A 10,352-nucleotide genomic window follows, 5' to 3' on the forward strand; every position below is an offset into this window, starting at 1 on the left:
TATTGTAATCTCTAGTCTTACATGTGGACTGAAGTGTTTTTCCATGGTTTGAGTTCTCTTGAGGTGGAGGTTGCCAGTAAAATGTTGCTGATCCGAGTGTCATGGAATGTGAGTCCTTTGGCTGTGGCATGATTGATGCAGCCAAGCAGGCAAACCAGCTAGGCCCATGCCGACAGCAGGCAGACACGCTCAAGCTGTAGCAAGGACTAGGCTTCACCTTTACCCGCTTCTTCCCCCACAGGCTGAGCCCTTGGATATGAGGCCGGCAGAATTTAGGCGTGAGTCCAGTAAGAGAGCGGTCAGGTGGAGTCCGAACACAGCGTAGGTTGGGATAGGCAACAATCTGGCAGAATTGCAAGCAGCATAGCCATGAAAAGCAAAAATTAAGAATAGCTTAACTGTGTAAACAGTATTCTGATGCTAAGAATAATCTTCAGAAGAGAGAGAAGACATTCCACCCACGAATTGAGGAAAACCAGCCAGAGCTCTTGAAAACTATAATTGATATAGTTATGGTTATGCTTGTTATGGTTCAGCAGCTCATGCAAGAAACAGGAAGGTATTTATTGCAGCATAAAAACTCTCAGTGAATTGACAGATGAACTGAATAAGAATGGCTTTTTGCTCTCAAGAAGTTCAGTCTATTTACGCTTGCTTCCAAAACGTAGCTCATCTATTCCAGTTTGGTTGATTTGAGCCCAGAATGACAAACATGCTCATCATATAGATGGTCAGTTTTGGACTGCCACAATACATCATCTTGAGGAGTTGTCATAACTTCTTAGTCAAAGGCAAGTCTGTTTTTTAGGTCAGAATGACAAAGCATGAGTACCAATAGGACTTACTTCTGCAAATAAACAGGCTCCCATGGTAATGCATATTGACTACAGAATTCATTTGCCTGATCATGATTTTGTCGTTACAGAGCACATGAACTAATTCCCTCAGTTGTTGCTGAAATTGACATAAAGCCAAATGCTCTTGGGAGACCAGATGCTGTTGGTTATGTTGATCCCACTTATGTTGCCATATGATCTGGTAAACACTCAAGCTCAACTGCTTATAGTCATGGTCTGGATTTTGAGCGTCTAGTACAGCTGCCTGAGTTTGAAAGCATTACAAAGACTGAAAATTATGGTGAACTAATTGTTGTTTCCATTGTGGATGGAGGTCTGGATGAAAATCCAAGGTACCAAAAGGTCATTGATGTATCATTTCACCACTTTTTGAAGCATAACTTGGATGCTATATATATTGCAACAAATGCACCAGGTTGCAGGGCATTTAACATGGTTGAGCGATGAATGGCACAACTATCAAAGGAGCTGGATGATGTAATATTACCACATGATCACTTTGGAACTCATCTGGATTCCCAAGGTCACACAATTGACAATGACTTGAAGAAATTAAACTTTGGGCATGTAGTTATAGTGCTTGCAAAAATATGGTCAAGTGTAATTTTTGATGGATACCCAACTGTGTCAGAGTATATCCAATCTGACATGTCAGAACTGGAATGTAATGGTTTGCTAGACAAATCCTCTGATTGGTTTGCCAAACAAGCCAGTATTTTTTGCAAATTGTCAAATGTAAAGATGATACTTGCTGCTCAAGATTCAAAGTGATCTGCTGAAAGTTGTTCCAGGAGGATTTTTGCATCCACCTATTCGTGTCATTCAAACTACCCAGGGCCTGCAAGCACAGACTGTTGGTAAAGATGAGCCAAACTTTCCAAATCTATTTGTCACTCAGTTGCTTACGGATAAAATTGTTCTTCTAGTAGAGTTTGAGTAATACTCACAGCTTCGATATGATGCTTTTTGTCCTTCTATCCATGATTCACTTGGAAGTCGAATATGCAAGACCTGTGGTTTATATTCTGCCTCTGTTGTGATGGCAAAGAAACATCAATTTGTGCACAAAGCAGCCTATGATTTGTTCTTACTGAGAAAGATGAGACCCGTCAGAATTGCTGCAAAACATCAAAGGAAGCTTATGGTAATAACTGCATGTCAGGAAAATGAAGACGTAGAATGGTTAAATGAAGAAGACGTTGACACAACTGACTTGGAGGTACCAAGTACTGCAAGTGAAGAAAAGACAGCTCTTCCTGTTATTTCACTTACACAGCACTTAAATTGCCCATGGGAAGAGAACTGATTTATGTTTTCATATGTCAAATGCTAGTTTGATGACACAGAGAATTTGTGATATATCTTAAATATGATACATAAATAAAAAGTCAATGTGGTACATAAATAAAAAGTCATTACTATCATTATCAAAACTGTTCCAAGTTGGGGGGGCGGGCATAGATTTTATGACATACTTATTTTAGGGGGTCAAGAAATTTGTGACACTTTGTGTCGGGGGGAGGGGGGGTCAAAAATCTACGAAAAAATGTGACAACCTTTATGGACAGCCTCTTAGGTAGGGAGATAGGAACATGAGGGAACTGGGGTAGGCCACTCATGTCACCGCATGTTGTTTTTTTTAAATTCCTGCTTGTTGCGCGTGAGAGGCCACTCGCCCACACATGCGCATGCAGATATTAAAATCCACGCATGCATGTGCACTCGGGAACCAAAGTTTATAACATGCGCACAGCGACACACACGTTATAAAATCGCCATATCCATGTGTGCGTGCCAGAAACCGCACGCACATGGATGCCCACATGCGTTTATGAAAATCGACCTCTGTATTCCTATGCATTCTGTATTTATTTATATTTTTACAAATGACAATTTTAGGCACTTTCCTTTTGAGAGTATGTTAAAAGAATAAGTCATCAAATATCTGCTTGAAGTGCCTGTATTTGAATTTTTATTTATGTTTCTGTTTTCATTCTAGTAAAAGACTTGTGCTCATTATGTTAACCAGGTGAGAGTAGGGAACCCTTGATACAGGTTTTGAAAAACTGCTCCATGTTGGGGAATTAATGTCACTGTATAATAAGATAAGTACATTTGATTTGTATCTAAAAAAGAAAAAATATGAAGAAAATATTTGCCGGCCTATGATTAAGCATACAGCAAATGAAGGTATAATTGGATATCGGAAGTGCCTATTATGATTGGCCACAGCTGATTATTATTATTTATTATTATTATTATTTATTTCTTTTATATACCGACATTCAATCGAGATATCACATCGGTTTCCAGATAACTAAAAGAATAGGGCGATATCAGCTCTATTTTACATTATAACATGGTAACAAATAAAACAATTATAACAGATTATAACAGAAATACATGGAACAATAGGTTATAGTATATAACATATGTACATAAAATGACTTGTTGATAAAAATAATTTAGGATTAAGGGTAGAAGGGAGGGTTGAGAGGAGGGATGGGTGGGAGGAAGGTAGTGTCAGGGAGGGATGAAAGGGGGGGGCGAGATGTCTGTGTAGGGGGTGTGGTGTGTTGCGTTCGGGCAGGTTAAGGGTCAGGTGGGAAGGCTTTTAAAAGCAGCCATGTTTTGAGGTGTTTTTTGAAGACTTGCAATGAAGGTTCATTTCTGAGACAGGTGGGGAGGGAGTTCCATAGGGTAGGGCCCGCTATTGTTATGGCTCGTTTGCGGGTTGCGTTGAGGTGTGCAGATTTGAGATTGGGGACGGCTAGAAGGCCAGTGTTGGTGGATCTAAGAGTTCTTTGTGTGGGGTATGGATGTATTGCGTTTTTTAGCCAGTTCATTTTGTTGTTGTTTATTTTTTTGTGCATGAGGGTGAGGGTTTTATAATGGATTCTTTGTGTGATGGGTAGCCAGTGGAGTTCTTTGAGAGTTGGTGTGATGTGGGAGGATTTTTTGTTGTTTGTGATGATTCTGGCGGCGGCATTTTGTAGAACTTGGAGGGGTTTGATGTGGATTTCTGGTAGGCCGATGAGAAGGGAGTTGCAGTAGTCGAGTTTTGAGAAGATAATTGATTGAAGGACTGTTCGGAAATCGTGCGCTTGGAGAAGGGGTTTGAGTTTTTTCAGTGTTTGAAGTTTGAAGAATCCATCCTTAATTGTATTGGAGATGTGTCGTTTAAAGTTGAGTTGGCTGTCGATTGTTACGCCTAGGTTTCTTGTGGATGGCGTGAGTGAGATTTGTGGCACTCCTGGGTTGATTGAGCTTCCTGGGTAGTTAGAGGGGGTGCACTTGAGGGGAGAAGAGGGACGGTCATCGTGGATGTGAAGGATTTCTGTTTTGGCTTGGTTGAGGCATAGTGATAATTGAGATAGTAAGTGGGATAAATTTGAGCTTAGTTTGAGCTGATGGCATTATACTTACATTAAGGACTTTTATTGTTTTTATCTGAGTTTATTTGGTTCTTATTTCACCTTTATAGTAGTTGAACACTGCAAATATTACATCAGGCTCTACATCTCCTATTAGGAAAACGAGAACAAACTAGACTGCCTAGAAATACCTGGAAAATAAAAAAAAAACATACATGAGGAAAAACTTTTAAAATTACATAGGTCCCTTCTTCAGATGTCAGATCATCATCATCATTATTGATTTATGATCACGCTTTTCCACCATGAGAGTTCAAAGCATGCGACAGGCATGAGGAATGGCTTAACGAACTACAGCACATAGCTCAATAACAGATTATAGAATAGCAAATAATAATTAAAGAAACAGCTTAGCAGCGAGTTACAGTAAATAATTCAAAAGTTGGTAAAGCCGAGTTGCTTATCTGTAACAGATGTTCTCCGCGGACAGCAGGATGTCAGTCATGACACATGGTGACATCATCGGATGGAGCCTGGCACTGAAAACATGTCAAAGTTTCTAGAACTTTGACTGAGCCTCTCTGAGAAATCTCAGCATGCATTATTCCACGCATCCACATGGGGTCCCCTCAGTCTTATAACATAGAATTGAGGATCAAAAAATGAAAATAACCCACTAAGTGGAAACCCAATTACGTGGGGTGGTGGGCAGGTTTTGTGAAGACTGACATCCTGCTGCCCTTGAAGGATACCTGATACAGGTAAGCAACTCTGATTTCTCGGGACTTCCGGTTATGGCGCATAGCTGATAGGAGGAGGATGGTGAGAGCTCCGTGCCTCCCTCTCTGCCATACCGCTGATTTTGGACTATATATGACTGGATCTGCATCTTTTTACGGGGCATTACCTCCACTTTTGGATATGTGCTGCTTGCTGCATTCTTGAGGTGAAGGTGATGGGTATGCGGCACAGAAGTGAACAGAGTAGCAGAGTGAAGTCCAGAACCGGTTCCAAGATGGCGACCGCACCCAAAACCTAAAAAACTCTGGAGGCTGTTGCAACAAAGGTGCTCACACAGATTTCCCAGAGCGTTTCCACTGCCCTGGACGATCGCCTATTGAAATTACAATCATCTATGGAGGAGATCAAAAGCAGTTTGGACAGGCAGGTGAAACGCTTGGACCAAGTGGAACAGTGCATCTCTGAACAAGATGAACAGCTTGCAGAAGCAGAGCGCCAAGTAGCCGACCTGAACGAGTGCAATTCGGGGCTGTTAGAGAGGATAGAGAGAACCGCAACCGCCGAAATAATATCAATATCATTGGATTGCCAGAAACTTTGAAGGAGGAGGATCTCTATGACTTTATAGAAAAATGGCTGCCAGACCGCAAGGGCCTAGTGCTAGCTACAGACCATTTGCAATGCGAGAGAATACATTGTGTAGGCCCACCTCGTGATAAGGATACCAGGCCCCGGCCAGTTATGGCTTATATCCTGAATTGGTCCCACAAAAATCAGCTAATGTGTGCATTTTTTCAACACTCGAGGTGGAATATCAAGGTAGTCAGATTCTCTTCCTTAATGACTTTTCTGCAGACATTGCTGCACAGCGAAAGGAATTTTGTCCTGCCTGCTCTGAGCTGCACCATTGTGGCATTCGCTTTGCTCTGCTTTTTCCTGCTAAGCTGCAGGAGCACCACCAAAACAAAGTTTTGTTTTTCATCAAGAAGGATAATGATGCTTCCTTTCTAACTTCACTGGATCGTGAAGCTGGGAGGGAACTTCGAATATTACGCATGGCGACCCAATCGGGCCTCCACAATTCCCTCCAATTAAGCAGCGGCTGGGAGGGAACATCCCTACCCCCCTACCTAACCTTCCTTCCCTTTCCCCTCTCCACCCTGTCCTCTAACCCCTACCTAACTACCCGAAATTTTTTAATCTTACCACTTACTGCACCTCCAGAGCAGAAGTAGTTTCCGCGCACCGGCCAGCTGCCAGTGCGAGCTTCCCCAAGACAGCGGCTTTTTCAGAGGCTGTCACTTGTGTACATATGGGGTTTAGGCATGTGGCCAGGCCTGTTATAAAATGCACGCTGCACACGCAAGGCCTGGCCACGCACGTAAATCCTGGTTTTTACACGCATAGACCTTTGAAAATTTGGACGAGAGGCTTGATCTGTCACATACACACATGAACGGCCACCTCTCTCTTCTGGGCCTTTTCTTCTAGGCCTTGCTGGGCATCTGTTGCTCTTGTTGTTTGTGGGTGGGGGTAATTCCCCCCCCCCCCAGCTCCACTCATAGAAACAACTGCAGAAGAAGAAAAAACTAAAAAAAAAAATTTTTCGGGCTGGGGATTCACTAAATCCCTTAAAGGCCCTGACTGCACGCTACTGGTTACTACACATAGATCAGTTCTGTTTTCTGATTCCTCTATATGGGTAAATGTTAAAGAAGCACCATCAGCACAAGTCTGCCCTCATTTCCTACTCAACTGGAAGTCCTCGCTGATGCTACTTTGCTTGGTTTAAACCTATTGGAGGTGGCAAGCCAGCCTAGCTTTGCACACATGCTGTGCTGCTTTTTCAGAATAGTAGAAAGATATGCTTTACGATGTGAAAATCCAGTGTCCTACCCATATGGCAGAAGAACTGTTCATCGGTTAAGGAGAAAATAAATGAAAGCGTAGGAAAAGTTATTTTTTTGGGGTGAGAAGATACATGTTTGCCTTTCAAGACTGCAGATCATCATGCTTGCATCTTTCTGATTTATTGCTATTTATTTACTCTAATCAGTAGTTTTCTAAATATGTCTTGCTGCTAGCTTCTTCCCTATTATTTCCTATGGAACTAAGGTACATAAGTGTTTGAGAGGATAATTGAGGGCGCAATTTACTAAGAATTTTTCTCATAGACACAAAATGGAAGAAACCCTTTATAGGAAAATTTTAAAAGCCTGGCGCATGCCAAAACTGGGAGATGTGCGCACAAGATGGGCTGGCGCATGCCGAGTGGATTTTAAAAGCCGCCTGAGGACGTGCATGCTTGCTGCTCAGTAGCTTAGCCAGAACTGATTTTTTGGGTGGGCTATAGGCATGCAGGTCTGAGCCTACTAGTTGTTTTCTTATTCATAAACGGGCGGATTTTAAAAGCCCTGCTCATGTAAATCCGCCCGGATTTACGCGAGCAGGGCATTGCGCGCCGGCGCGCCTATTTTCCATAGGCCGCCGGTGCGCGCAGAGCCCCGAGACGCGTGTAGGTCCCGGGGTTTTTCAAAGGGGGCATGTCGGGGGCGTGTCGGGGGCGGGACCAGATGATGCGGCGGGACCAGGGGCGGGACCGGGGGCGTGGCGCCGGCCCGGGGGCATGGTCCAGGCCTCCGGACCAGCCCCCGGGTCGGAAGGCGGCGCGCCAGCAGTCCGCTGGCGCGCGTAGATTTACGTCTGCTTCTTACAGGCATAAATCTAGGGACAAATGTAAGGGGGGGGTTTAGATAGGGCCGGGGGGGTGGGATAGGGAGGGGAAGGTGAGGGGAGGGCAAAAGGAAGTTCCCTCCGAGGCCGCTCCGATTTCGGAGCGGCCTCGGAGGGAACGGAGGCAGGCTGTGCGGTTCAGCGCGCGCAGGCTGCCCAAAATCGGCAGCCTTGCGCGCGCCGATCCAGGATTTTAGAGGATACGTGCAGCTATGCGCGTATCTTAAAAAGTACGTGATCGCGCTTTTTTTTAAAAATCTACCCCAAACAATGCCATATACTGCACCCTACAATGGCTTTCTAAGTAGTTTGCATAGCCATTATGCATCATGCGTGAAATTTTAAAACATTTTACCTCAATTATTTCAAGCACTTACCAGCATTAAACATTCCTTATTAATCTGTATTAATTTATGTTATATTTATTGCAGTTTATAAATGTACAAATATATCATGTAAAAAGTAAAGAAAAACAGATCCAACCAATCATGTAATAAAACAAAAATCTATGTATTCTTTCATGAATCCTCTTTGAAGAAAGCAAGAAATCATCATAACTATAATAAAATAGCATTAATCATCTGAACAGCAGCAGAGTATAACCAACATGAAAAAAAATATTCAAATTCTGGTGTCACCTCAGCAAAAAATATCCCTCCATTGCTAAACATTTTGTGAAGTAACACAAACGCCTGCAAATAAAGAGACATTTACAACCTTGCCATACCATACAGTCACAGCACTGACTCTCAGGACTCAAATAACAGTAACCTTATGAAAAAGCAGCAATGCAAATACTACACCAGGCGCTACATCACCTACTGGAATAACAGAACAAACTGGACTACTACAGAGAAACTATATGCTAGCAGAAATACTGCACTTCAGTCACATACACACAGCAAAACAGAGACCAACCCTTAGCTAATATAGAAATAAGAGACTACAAATTAGAAACAGAAACATGCAGACAAAACCAAAATAGAAAGCCTGAGAAACTAGACTCTGAACAGTGAAATACTGAAAAAAGAGCAAAATACAAAAATATAAGAAATGCACAATCCCAAAGATGGCATATTTCAATTGCTAAAATATCAAAATAATTATTTTTTACCTTTGTTGTCTGATCTTTGTATTTTTCTAATCAGTTAATCGTCTCTTTTTCCACTTTTCCCTTGGTCATTTCCTAATTCCTTTTTAAGGTTCTCTTCTCTTTCTGTTTCTTCTCCTACTGTCTTCTTCCCTTCCTCCATCACACACACACACAGGCTCATGCTTTCTCTCACAGACTCCCTCACACACACACAGGCTCTCACTTTCATATGCTCTCCTCCCCAAGCTCTCACTCTCACATTCTCTACACATGCACTCACACACACACACACACATGCTCTCACTCTCATGCTCTACCACAAACACAAGCCTTCACTCTCATATACTCTCCCACATACACAACCCCAGGCTCCCATTCTAATCCACACAGACCTAGGCTCCCATTCTCACCCCACACACCCTCAGCCTTCTATTCTCACCCACACACACACCCAGGCTTTCATTCTCACCCACACAAACACACACCCAGGTTCCCATTCTCACCTACATACACACATTCAAGCTCCCATTCTTACCCATACACACATGGGGCCTTTTCATTAGGCATAGCTAAACTCCTACTTCTGCTGTCGCGGGAATGGGATCCTGCGACAGCCTTGGTTCTCCAGCCCTCCTCTTCACTATCACGGGGATGGGATCCTGTGATGGCATTGCTGCTCCAACCCTCCTCTATGCTGTCGCAGGGATGAGATCAGAATTGCTTTAGACTCATGTTTATCATTAAAACCTCAAATGATCTCTTGGATTTATAAATCCTTAAAAGAGTCTCTTTTTCCCAGGCTGACTGAGTTACAGAATTTATGGCTTTCGGAAACTAAATGTTCTTCTGATGTTGTGGATTGAAGGTCTTTCTGGTGTTCCTCTCTGCATGTTTCACTGTCCTCCAGTATGACACAATCTTCTTTTTTTTGTTTCTCAGCGAGCTGTGTGGACTTCCTGGAAACTTTTTCGGGCAGGTCTATTTTCATCCCATTCCTGCTGGTCCTGCTCTTCTGCAAAGGCCACATTATCTCATATGTTATATTTTTGTCCCACAGTGTTCTCTTTTTAGCAAAGGGTGTGGGGAATTATTTCCCGGGTTTTACACGCGAATGCTCCCCTCACTTAAGGCCGGATTTTTAATGGCCCACGCGCATAAAACACAGGGGTTATGCGTGCAGCCAGGCCTTGCGCACATTTTAAATAGGGCCCAGCCGCGCGCGTGACCCGTTATGCGCACGAGAGCCGGGCCTCGGCAGAGGAGCGGTCCAGGGGGGCGGGCAGGGGTTAGAGGAGCCTGGTACAGTGGCCATTTTCCGCTGTGCCAACGCGTGTAACTTACTACAGCTCCTTTTCAGGAGCAAAAAAAGGTAAAAAAATGGGGGGGCCCTAGGATAAGGGAAGGGGAAGGGAGGTTAGGGTAGGAAATTCCCTCCTAGTCCACTCCTTAACTGGAATGGACTGGGAGGGAACTGGGGAAGGCCCCGATGCGCCACCGTGCGAATATGGACCAAATCGACACACACCCCCCCCCCCCCCCCCCCGCGCGCGCCGC

This window comes from Rhinatrema bivittatum, chromosome 2 (genome assembly GCF_901001135.1).
Source record: "Rhinatrema bivittatum chromosome 2, aRhiBiv1.1, whole genome shotgun sequence".
Lineage (NCBI taxonomy): Eukaryota > Metazoa > Chordata > Amphibia > Gymnophiona > Rhinatrematidae > Rhinatrema > Rhinatrema bivittatum.